We start from the raw sequence: 13,494 nt of genomic DNA on the forward strand, positions 1-13,494 counted from the left end.
CCACCTTTGAAAATAATTTTCTTTCTTCTCTAGGGAATTTTGATATCAGTGTCTCTTTAAGGTTTACTTCTCATTTTTTTCTGTTTAAAGCATAACTGCAGTGCTTACAGGCAAGACCTCCTTTCTCATACTCCTCTATCTAATTTGGTCATGTTGTGCAAGTCAATAAAATATATAAAACCTATGAGTCTCACCACCAGCCTGAAGAAATGAAGCACAAAGTGAGCGATGATCGCTATTTAATTTTTTTTCGTTGTCAAAGAGGATGCCTCGGAACATGGCACGATGGGACAGCAAGACATTTCTGTTCTCGCTGATGTACTGTAGAAAACGTGGAGGAGGAGGGAACGACACAGGATTTGCCCACACGGGGGTGTATGTGAGTAGCAAGGATGAGGCAGTCGCCGAAGTATTTCGTTGAGCGAGACACTTGCAGCTAAACCCCATTTCAGGGGTTTTCACTGACTTTGCCTAGCAATCCGTGGAAATAATCACCATATTGTATCTCTCTATATGTATTCTAGACAGCAGGGACATAATAACTTCAACTCAAAAAGCAGTCACTTAAAAGCCACGTCAAACCTAAAGGATTTTTACCTACAACAGGAAGGTGAAAGATCATCACTTGGAGAAAAAAAAAAAAAAAAGAAAAGGAAATATATATATATATTAGAAAAAGTGGGCAGCACAAAAGGATCAGAGTGCACACACAGAGCCTGAATTCATTAGGAGCTAGTTTAGAGATACCAGTTTAAGAAGATACATAAAAGATACCCAAAAGTTCTTACTTTCATGTGTGTACTACTGCAGCGAGGAAATGTTCCCTTAACAGCCAGTTTAAGAAGATACATAAAAGATACCCAAAAGTTCTTACTTTCATGTGTGTACTACTGCAGCGAGGAAATGTTCCCTTAACAGCCAGTATAATGAGGACAACACCGCAGCAGAGAATTATTCTGCAAGAGAGATCCTCCTTGATTTCCTAAGTAAAGCAGAAAGCAGGTAGCTCAATAGGCATGAAAAACTGAAAATTCTGTAACAGGCAGAGAAAGCCACTGTGGACCAATAGCATCCTGCAAAAATATTAGTTATTAAAACTGAAAGAAAGAAGTGAAAGATATTTGAAGCAGCTTGAAAATTAAGTAACATACATCAGTTTTACAGCTGCTGGACCCACTTTGTGCTGTTTTCTTTTCAGCCTGAGTTTACATGAAGAAGTACATTAACTTTTTTTTTTGTGGGAGAACACAACAAGGTCATCTTGAACTATCTCACAGATAGAGCATATTTCTAAACCCTTGATGTTTTTACCTAACCTTGGAGATAAGAGAAGAATCTCAGAAGGAGCTAGCAGTAGAGAACTGTTTTTCAGTTATGAGGAAAGTTTAATCCTTCTTGAACATGTACGAATCAGGTCAGGAAGCTTAAGCTAAAATATTGCAACAATTTCAAGCAGAAAATATCAAAGTCTTTTGCTTTTTTCATACTAATCAGTAGATAAAGGATATCCTTCTATTATTTCAAAATTAATGGGAAAATTAATTATTATTAATTTGAAGTCAGGAGACGTGTACTATATACAAGAGCTACAGATACTAATACTAAAACAGTGGTGAATATGTGAATTCTTTCTGGTAAAATCTTATAGTAATTCAGCACGTATTGGTTGAAGCCAACAGAAGCTTTTAAGCAAGATATACTGATAAGCGTTTTTGCTTTGCCTCTTGTTTTTATAGGCTAAACCCATGAAACCTGTGGGGAAAGAACCATCCAAAATTATTTCATGTTAAAAGATTGACAAGTGGTGTTTCTCAGGGGTCAGCGTTGGGACTGGTGCTGTTTAACATCCTTGTTGGTGACACAGAGAGTGGGATTGAGTGCACTCTCACCAAGCTCACTGACGACACTGAGCTGTCTGGTGCAGTCAATATGCTGGAGGGAAGGGATGCCATCCAGAGGGACCTTGATAGGCTTGAGAGGTGGGCCTGTGCAAACCTCATGAAATCCAACAGGGCCAAGTGCAAGGTGCTGCACCTGAGCTGGGGCAATCCCAAGAACAAGTACAGGCTGGATGAAGAATGGATTGAGAGCAGCCCTGAGGAGAAGGACTTGGGAGTGTTGATGGATGAGAAGTTTGACATGACCCAGCAATGTGCATTTCAGTACAGAAAGCCAGCTGTATCCTTGGCTGCATCAAAAGCAGTGTGGCCAGCAGGGTGAGGGAAGGGATTCTGCTATTCTACTCTGTTTTGGTAAGACCCCAGCTGGAGTACTGCATCCAGCTCAAGGATCCCCAACAAAGGAAGCCAACAATCCCCAGCAAACCTGCTGGAGCACGTCCAGATGAGGGCCACAATCCCCACCATGGCAGAGGGCTGAACTAGCTTTAACGTCCCTTCCAACATAAACTGTTCTATGATTCTGTGATGATGATGATTTTTTATTTTGACAGAGTAAATAAGGAAAGTCCAAGTTATTCAAATTGCTGAAGACTATATCCATGGTGTCTAATCCTGCAAGTACTAAAGTACATCTTCCGGTGTTTTCAAACATCTCACAGACACAGGAAGGACTCTAAGTGATTAGCTTTTGATTGAGATGACTAAAGAAACACTTTACAAATACCACAAAACTTTTTGGTTCTTAGGAATTGTACTGGGATAAACTGCTATCAAATTTAAAACTTTGAAATTTGACAATGCATCTCCTAAAGGTTTTCCAAATTGTATGATATTTTTTGGTTACATTTTGAAAAAACATTAACATTTGCCATTCTGTGCAACTCCACCAGGCTGTTTCATAAGACTATTGCAGTTCCATCAGGCAAATGCATTGTAAAAATACGCTGCATAGCAGAATGCTTCTGATTTAAATGTATAGCAAAAAATTTCTGTGAAATAAGAATTGCATTAACAAAGCTGGCACTTGGCCACAATTGACTTTTCTGGTTACTGCAACCTGTATCACCTGCAAGGCTGTTTACTTATGAAAACAGGTGGAGCACAACTTGTACCTCTGGTGTCCCCAGGAGCCCATGGTACAGGTACAGAACATATAGCCTGATTTCAGCTTCACACTGGAGACTCATTCCTACTTATAAAAGGGTGAATCTTAAAAGTGTAGTGCTGTAGCAAATTGCTCTGATACTTGGACACAGAGTTCCAGTTTCCTACATTATCTCATCTGTTTCTCAGTCTTCATAAAAAAACATAGCTGTCACCTAAGGCAGAGAGAAAATCCAAGTGAGGGAGTGAAAGGGTGAGGGAAGGCTACTTTCTTGCTTCAAAATTTTCCACTAATATTTTTAAATTATAGTTTATTAAAAAAAAAAATCAAAATGACAAAACAAAACCAAACCCAAACCCAAACAATAACCCCACCTCCTTTGTTCTCATCGTGAAATGAACTGCCAGTGTAATGCTATCAGGGTTGATGTGTCCTTGGCCTTCAGGTGGGTATGCAGGCAGGAGGGTACAATGCTTTCCTCCCTCATTCCTTGGCAAAAGGATTAAGACTGTCTGATGCCTGTGTGAAAAGTTATAATGACTCTCACTGTGCATCCTAAACTAAGACAGAAAATAAGTATTTGATTCATTAAAGGTTCTGTATGTGGCTTTCTCTTTGATAACTCCCAAATCAATGCTTCTAATTTATTAGAAAATAACAACAAAAATGCAACAGTGTATCTTTCACCAAAGTAGTGAAGATAGGTACCAGAGTACAGAATTAATTAGTCAGTCTATGGGGTTAACACATCTGAAGTATGGAAAAGACCCACAATCAGAACATGTATTATGAAGAATAAAGATTTCAAAAGGAGGATATCATGATTCATTTACTTAAAAGAAGACAAAGTCAAGTTAAAAGCTAGAACCAAAGAGAAACTTTATACATTACCTGCTGTTTCTTTTGTTAACAGGTGGTTTATTTCTGCACTGGTGCTGTAGCATATTACCAGCTATTAAACAAGGATATTGAAAACAAAGTATTTTCTGTGCAGCGTTTCCAGCATCAGAACCAGAGATACCTACCTAATTACTTCCTTAAAGCTTTAGCTTATCCCCTTAAGAAAGATAATTAAGATTTTACAAATAGCAGATAGTTTTAGCCAATGAGCTGGAAAATAATCTGTAAAATTCATATACAAGAAATATTGTTGGATTTATCAAATGTTTTTGAAAGCTAATTGAGAATTACATTCTGTTTTAGCTGACTGTAGTCTTGAATTATAACTACAGGTAACATTATATAAAGAGTTATAAATAAAGCTAACGCTTCAGCTCAGAGCTGAGCTATGGCACAGAAACATGTAGCTGAGCCCCAGCTAGCCCTTCTCTCACCAGGCATCTTTGGACCCAATAGAGGAGATGAAAATGTAATATCTTTGCCATCCATGAAAGAATGCACTATTTCATGTTACTTCTTGGACTTCTGTAGGATTTTTTCACCCTTGATAAGCATATTAATGGAAATGTGTATGAATTAGTCAGTCTGTTTGCACTTGACTAAAGAGTGAAGGTGAGAAAAGGTCATTCAGATGTTAAAGGGTTTTTAATGCATGAAAGGGTTAATAAATGCTGAGTGGTGTGCAGTGAAAGAGGGACTCTGAAAGAAAGTGCATCAAAGACACTGCAGACTGTTATTCTTTTGGCAATTATTACTTACAATGAAGCATGTTCCTAAAAGCCAAAGGAAAGACTTTTTTAAAAGAGGTAACTAACAAACAGGGAAATTGTTCTTGTCTGCCAGAACACTGCCCTTCTGGTAAAAAAAAATATTGATGATACTAGGAGAGATTTATTGCCATACATTGAATCAAAGCATTACTCAGTCACATTTTTTTTTAAATAAACCCACACAGATAATCTAACTGCTGTGTTTCAGAAAAGAAGGGAGTCTCAGAAGAGGCCCTATAAGAGGCCTCTGGACAGGACAGCTGCCTTTCCAGTCTCTCCAAGTATGCCTGCCATTGGGGTCACCATCCATGACTGACTGGGTGTCTCGTCTATAGCAGGTTTGTTACTGCAGGTGTTCGCAGACAACAGTGGGGTTGAGGGGTCTCTCATAATCAGTCAATTCAATCTAATTTGAAAATACAGGCATCCTGAACTCAGACAGGTGCCCTCTCATCAACCTTGCTTTTAGGGTAGGAAGAACTCTCTCCCTTTGTTGCCACATCAACATGGGTTTGTGGCTGGACACATGGGCACCTCCACATGTTCATATGGCAGCAGAGTCTAGGATTTCTGCCATGAACACCTTAGCTGAGCAAGTGAAAAAGGGCAAGAGAGAGCAGAGAATAGGCACTACTAGCAGAGGTACAGATAGAGGTTGTTTCCAATGAATTACCAACAAAAGGTCATGAGTGTATGAGTGTATAAAGACAAACTACACACATTCTGCTGAGGGATAAAGGCGGCCATCACCTTAAAGTGGATGCTTCTAACAGCTGTGCTCAGTTACCTGCATTCAAACACTGATGATTTATTTAAAAAATCTTCCTTGGGATCACTTCTCTCTGATAAGAAATAAATAATCTCAAATTTCACATGTGTTCAAATATTTGCTAACAGCAAGTTCTGTTTCCTAAGCCTGAATTGTTAGGAGGGTTCCCATGTGAAGTTACCTTCCTAACCTTTTCTGCAAAGGGGTCACAGACTTTTGCTTTGCTTCTTGCATAACAACTGCTGAACCCACAGAGTTTACCTTGAAGATGCTGGGCCCTGAACTGCTGGACTCCATGTCACTGGAAATTTTGGCCTTTACCCTTGCTGGCAATATAAAATAAAGACATAGCATATCTTTTGTTCAGGCAGTCGACCTGCATGTGGAACTTATTTACCACTTACTTCTCCATGTTTCCCAAATGACAACCCCTCAAAACAGCCTCTAAAATTAACTGGGAAAGTACCATATATGGATCATCTCAGTGTAGGGCACCTCTGTGAACCAAAAGACATGGCCCCATACATTCAAACAATACACAGAGATAGATCTTAGCACTGTTCAGCAACTTTGCAATCTCACTACTCCTACCTGTCTCTGTCTCCCTGACAGTCACTTTAATTAATATCCAGTGAAAACAGACATGTAAGGATTATGCTTCAGTCTGTGACTGAACAAGTTTCTACAGGCATCAAGTGGGCTGGAATTTTCACAATATTAAGCAGCAGAGGGAAGATCAATTCTTTATAATTTGCCACTAGATTCTGAGTCACTCACTAACAAATGTTCATAGTAACTCAGAGGAATCCTAAGTCAGTCATCCATGAATGTGAATCCCTGTGGCTAGGGGCTTAGCTTCTACACTAACCCAGTCTTTGTTGTTCTGGCCTTTCTCATGTGTCCTCATATTTCTGCAGATTTACACCAATAATACCTGACTCACTCTCCAAATAGCAAAATGCAAGTTCTTTGTTCCATTTCCCTCAAGATGCAGCTGCTAAGATGTTCACACTGCGTGTCTATGTTCAGCTGATACATTTTTCAAAGCCACATCACTCTAGTATGCAACAGCAGGGATCATGTAACCATTAGATTAATGGAGTTTTGCCGTTGCTCATGCCACTTGAAATGGAACATTGCAAAAGAAAAACTCATCTTTGCTAGCTACCAAACCATTCAGCCCTGTTAAGACCCAGTCCTGGAAGTTGTTGAGAATTCCTCACTGAAAGTGAAACTCAGAATTGTGCAGGACAAAGTCCCCTACAAACTTGAACAATCCATCAAACTCAGTGAGGAAAAAGGTAAACTTTTGCTTGATACTGTACCTTTTATATATACCTATATATATGTGCCTGTGTGTGTGTGTAAACTTAGTCTTCCAAATCATGAGAATGAGAATAAAAATATATGCACAAGTAAAGGCTGCAGGATCAGTAAACTAGTCAGTCGCTAACATACTTCTCTTTTTTTTCCAAACGGAACCACTTCTTTGTAGCACTCCTGCAGATTCTGAATATTAGATCTTTCTTATTTTCATGCATCAACATATGTTTTATTCCTACTCATTTTATAAAAATTTGGAGCAATAATCCATGCTGAAAAGACATCCTATTGTCCTATTTTAGTGTAAATAAACCAATGACTCCTTTAGTAACTACATTCAGCAAAGTACAGGTCAGTATAGGATTTATCCTGACATTTGTCACTTAAATCACTGAATAACAGAATATGCTGAGTTGGAAGAGAACCACAAGGATCACCAGGTCCAACTCCTGGCCCGGCACAGGACCATCCCCAAGAGTCACACCAAGTGCCTGAGAGTATCATCCAAATGCTTCTTGAACTCTGTCAGGCTTGGTGCTGTGACCACTTCCCTGGGAAGCCTGTTCCAGCACAGAGCAGAGCGGGACAATCCCCTCCCTTGACTGGCTGGTGATGCTTCGCCTGATGCCCCCCTGGACACGGTTGGCCTCCCTGGCTGCCAGGGCACTGCTGACTCATCCTCAACTTACCATTGACCGGGACCCCCAGGTCCCTTTCCATGGCACTGCTTTCCAGCATCTCATTCCCCAGTCTGCCCATACATCCAGTGTTGCCCCATCCCAGGTGCAGAATCCAGCCCTTTCCCTTGTTATCTTCATATGGTTCATGATTGCCCAGTCCTCTAATTTGTCGAGAACTCTCTGCAGGGCCTCCCTTCCTTCGAGGGAGTCAACAGCTCCTCCCTGCAAACTTTCTTAGCATCCCTTCCAGTCCTGAGTCCAAGTCACTTATGAAGATGTTGAAGAGCACAGGGCCTAACATGGAGCTTAATTTCATTCTGAGCATGCAAAGCTGAAGAAATAAAGCTAATTACCTTAGTAAGGTAAGGCATATGGCAGAGAAGTGTAAACACTGGCTGTACCAGTTTCTTTTTTTCCTAGAAGCAAGTCGGAACACATTACTACAAAAGGAAGCACTCCCCTTCACACAAACACAGACACATTATGCTGTACTTGAAATGCCCACAGTTATTTGAATGACCATGCAGCACTCCTGCATGAAGGCGAACAATGGTTCACCAGGAGTGGGAGTTTTCAAAGTAAGAGATGCATCTTAATAATAGTACACAAATTTCTCCCAAGTGGTAGGCAAATTTGGCTTGATCAGCCAAATGTTTCCTATTACTACACATGCTCATAGCTGTCACCTCTTCCAACCATATTTCCAGAGAAAACTCAGGCTGGGAACACTTCCACGGGGTAAGGCCAACACCTACAGTCTGCTGATCCGTGCAGGAACCTCTCTGGGGAAAGGCACATTCTATTTACAAGGAATTGCCTGTGAGGTCATCTTATGGAGCAGTTATTTTATAGATCAAAGGGAAAAGACAGGAAATGTGCCGGCAATCAGAATTACTATCTTCTGAGTTATGTGGTATTCTAATAAACAGGTCAAAGAAAAATTGCGAGAATAGGTCCTAAGCTGACTGCAGCACTTGTCTGAACATTATTTAAAAAATAGTAATAGAAGAGAAAAAGTGGAAAAAACCCAACAACAAACCCACAAACAAAACAAGCAACCCCAAAATAAAATAAAGAAATAAAGCTTTCCAAAACAAAAGCATAAGCCAAGCAAGCTGAAATTCAGGAGAAGAGGAATTCAAAGCAAATTAAGAAATCTTGTTTTTTAGGATAAACATAAGAGCAGCTCTAGCACAATGGAATAACATCAAATACCAACATGATTGTGTCAAATATAAAACAAAATAATTAATTTTTGCAAAGAAAGTCAGTTAATAATAAGTCATAATGAAACACAGCAAATGAAGAAAGCTGTGATGCTAATGCTTGGAGCAATGACTTCAGTCTGTGAGTCTTCCTTATGGACAAATATTTATTGGAGCATGAGGAATATAAGATAAGCATTTTCAGATCCACAGGTTCAGAACTGAGCAGAACAACTTCACATAAATATTAGTAATTTACCCCATTAAAATGAAACCCAAACATTACACATAAGGATGATAAAAATTTCGGTTTCTGTACATGATTGGGTTAAAAAATCAGTCTGTGAACAAACATTATAAAATTTGTGTTAAAACTAATCTAAAACAAGGGGACAAAATACAAGAAATCCCCAAACTCCGGAGAAGCTAGTAAAATAGTTTTTTTTGTTACCTAGCCAACGCTACGAGATTATAAAATATTACTCCTGATTAAGCCAAAGGGAGCTTGTATTCACTGCTTTCAGTAGGTATTATTGTAAGAAAGAGGTGCCTTGGACTATACAATTATTTTGTTCACACACTGTGCAGGCATAAAGGTCTGCCCACAGGGATCTATCTGTGAGCTGGGATCTGACAAGGATGACCTGTGATAGTGCCTGGCAGAACCCCCAGTTAGCCATTCACCACTTTGCTGGTAAGGTACTACACTCCTGAATCCTCAGCCAGTATCACCTTGCAGGTTCTAATCCGGGACCTCTTGGACTTCAGATTTCTGTACATCTTCCCCAGGCTACAGTTTAGTTTTTTGTGTAACCGTTTATTGAGATTTGGATTCTGAAGTTCAGCTTGTCACTGAACTTCAGTGACTTCAGTCTGTCCACTGAGTTTGGCCATATCCAAGCTCCTCTATTTCCCACTTCTGGTGGAAAGATGTTTACAAGAATCACAGAAAACTGGAACCCTCAGGTTCACACCTAAACCCTTCAGAACATCTCAGTCCCACACATGCAAACAAGCTGATGGTCAGTTTGCTTAGCCTTTCTAGACACATAGAATCATAGAATGGTTGGGGTTGGAAAAGACCTTAGAGATCACCTAGTTACAACGCCCCTGCCATGGGCAGGGATACCTTCCATTAGACCAGGTTGCTCAAACCTGGCCTTGAACACTATCGGGGTGGGGCACTCACAGCTTCTCTGGACAACTTGTTTCAGTGCCTCATCACCCTCACAGTAAAGAATTTCTTCCTAATATCTAATCTAAGCGTACCTTCTTTCCATTTGAAGCCACTACTGCTTGTCCTTGTAAAAAGTCCCTCTCCAGCCTTTTTGTAGGCCCCCTTTAGGTACTTGAAGGTGCTACAAGGTCTCCTTGGAGCCTTTTCCTATCCAACCTGAGCAACCCCACCTCTCTCAGCCTATCCTTGTAGGAGAAGTGTTCCAGCCCTCTGATCACCTTCATGGCCCTCCTCTAGACTCGTTCCAACAGGTCTTCTCATGTTGGGGCCCCAGAGTTGGATGCAGCACTCCAGGCAAGAAAACCAAGGAAAAGAGGTAAAAGCAATAGCTATTCTGTAGTCTTAATGTAATATATCTCAAAATAAGTTGATACATTGAGAACACTGATTGTAACAGCACAACTAAATGCAGATGGCTAGAAAAATGGGTGACTAAGCCAAGTGTCCATGTGTAATTTCTTATTTCTGTTTGATATCTCACTGATGCAGATCTTAGAATTTTTGTTTTTAAGAAAGCCAACAAGCCCACAGAAAACCAAAACAAAAAACTGTAATAAAGTCATTACCTTCTTCAAAGTGAAGCCTTTTAATAAGTCTGCAATAAATTATCAGTGAGTACAACTACCACAAAAGCTAGGCTTACAAAAAAAAGCAAAAATCTCACTACATAACATTAACTAAGGTGCAGCCTCCCCTTCCTCCATTCACATACTCAGGCATACAAAGAACTGAAGGGCCAATGTAAACATGAAAATTAATTAATAAGAGTCCTTCTGCTACATTCTTCCTTTGTTTGATACGCTGAGATTATTTCCAGACAGGGACAGATCACCTGTGCCAAGAAAAAAAAAGCTGCTGTTTCCATTTCCCAATGTGTTTGAAAATGAGGCACTCTTATTTCTACCAAAATTGGTAGAAAATTGTTCTTACAGCTTTAAACCATACAGGCTCTTAGTTAGTGTAACTTACCCTAATGCAGTCTGAAGCATGAGATTGCAAGTGGCTGTTTGTACAGAACACATGCATTGCTTAAACACCTTGTAAACCACCTAGTGCTGCTCTTATTGTCATTTTCTTCAGGAAGCTCCATTTAGTTGGTGTTGTCAAAAATACGGACATCGACTACAGGACGGGCAAAGAATGAGACAAAAGAAGCATTCCAATAGGGTGAAAAACACCACAGGAAAAGGGACCAGATTTCAGCATTTGTCATGCAGTGAGCAGCGGAGATAAGTAGGGCTGTGATATAACTATGCACTTCTTGGTTAAGGATGTATCAGAAAAGACATTTCAAAGAAGGTACAAATGGGAACTCCAGTTCTGCGAGATTAAGCAAAGCTGGCATGCCAGACAGCCTATGAGGTGCAGAGGACACTGCTGGGTTTCAGTTCCAGCTCAGATGTGTGACCTTGAGCAATTATTTCCGTGCATGTTCCTCTGCCCTATTTTATCTATCTGTATTGTGAAAGATAAACCTCTTTCCCAACTAGTTTTAAGAAGGCTATCTGTGAAAACAGGTCGTATTTCTAGCACAGGGTAGGAATATTCTACAGCAGCAATGATCTGTAATTGCACCAACTTTATTAAGTCCAGGAGAAGGACCTAAATCTTGGAATACAGTGAATGTTCAACAAAGGTTGAGAAATAGTGTCTCTTTGGAAAAAGAAAGTTTAAACAAAAATCAAGGCACCATATATTACAAACCCAAGTTCCCAAAGCTTTAAAAGAAGGTTTGCAGCTTCAAATAACATGTTCATCCAAAAGAACATATTTAATAATTAATAGTAGTCATCAGGCTATTGCTGCTGTCTTGTATCTGATGCTTTGTGTAAGTGATTACAGAAATTAGCTGCAGCAAAGTATGCATTGGTATGTTATTTTCCCACATCCAGTGCACTTTAGAGAGCATGCTAGAGGTTGAATGTCTCCAACCACCTGAGTAATACTCAGAGCATAAAACTGTGTACCCTGCTGTGTTGTGCTGTAACCAGGATAAGACTCTTCCATTTCACAACTTACTGTCTATAACATTTATCTTGTAATTCTGACATCTAGGAAGGAGGTAGTGTAATGTAGCATATCAGTCCATGGTCTACTGTTTTGCAGGCCTAAAAGATGGAACACCTGTTGCTTGAGTAGGTGAAATACTCTTCAGGCCGTCACAAAAATTAGGGTTTCTCATGCTTAGGTTGTATTTTAACATGTCGTGGTTAACTAAAGTTCCTTTGATACCCTTTATAGTTTCTGCTCCCAAATGCTACTATGTTTAAAGCTTGTGCTTTGGAGCCCAGCTTAGGCTTTGAATCTACAGGGGGATCAGCCAGACAGATGAAACCTCAGTTTCCCTCTTTTCTTGTCATCTTTTTGCCCATGAGATACTGACACACAGTTTTATAGTGAATGGAAAGGAAAAGTGATGGCTGGGGGCGCAGTTGTGAAACGGAAGTTCCATCCCTTTCATCCTTCACCCAGTGTGACATTTTTAGGGGTAAGAATGTCTGACCATGACTTCAGCATCATACTGGAGATCAATGCAGAGCAGCACTGCCAAAAGCAGCAGGAGGTTTTAAAGTCTTATCACTTTTCATAGAGATAATTGACCTTCAAGTGTTTTATTCACAGCCTTCTTATAACTTCTGTAAAAGAACTCCAAAACTGGACTAGTGTTGGAAATACCCTGAACAATTTCTTTGTACATGACTCTAGCAAAGACACACAAGCCTGTCTAGAGTGCTCTGCGTCAAGGCACCACTGAGACTGGTTCAGTTCCCTTCTGGGAACCCGGCAAGAGTTAGACAAAACAAGTAACTGTTTGTGATAGCATACTCTTGGTTTTGTTCCCACTCCAGATTATGATAACAGGAATTAACATGGGTGCTTACTACAGATTAGGTCTTAGCTCGGAAGTTTTCTGCGTGCAGGTGAAACAGTGAAGCATAGACCACTGTGACACTCTTATCTTCTTGAAAGAACCCAATTTCACAGCAAAAAAACCAGGCCAGCTACATGTTCAATTCTGTTCATGTAACACATGCTGGAGGTCCCACTGAGTTCAGTAATACTGATTGAATATTTGGAAATCTGGATTTGACCCTAAGAGTGCATGGCTTGACAATATTAACTTTTTAAGAGACGGTTTTTTTTTTTTTTGTGACCATGTGTACACTTCACTCTTCTGGGGCCAAGTAGCAAGAAATAACTGACTTCAGATGAACAGTGAATCTGCTCTAGGCTTATAGGATTTGCCCTGAACGTATCTATGACTATTCTTGCATGCACAAAGGTCCAAATATGTGGACTTACTGGATTTAAATTTTAAAATACTCAAAAGTATGAGCTGAGTGAATGACAACTGTAAGGATTTTCTCAAAACCCCATGTATTAGTATGTAATATTCTTCAAAATACTATTACTGTTAGAAAAGCTTTAAACTAGTTTCTTTTATCTTATGACCTCTGGTTGGAGTTTCTGAAGAGGCATTTTCTCTTACATTTTTTGCCTGAAAACTAAAATTTCTGTGTAGATTTAGAATTAATTAGTGCAGTCACAAATCAGCTGGTTTTTTTTCCCCAGTAGGACTGGATTTAGACAAATGTTATAACCC

Source organism: Pipra filicauda, unplaced genomic scaffold, assembly GCF_003945595.2.
Source record: "Pipra filicauda isolate LSUMZ 115617 unplaced genomic scaffold, ASM394559v2 scaffold71_size5581439_pilon, whole genome shotgun sequence".
Classification (NCBI taxonomy): domain Eukaryota; kingdom Metazoa; phylum Chordata; class Aves; order Passeriformes; family Pipridae; genus Pipra; species Pipra filicauda.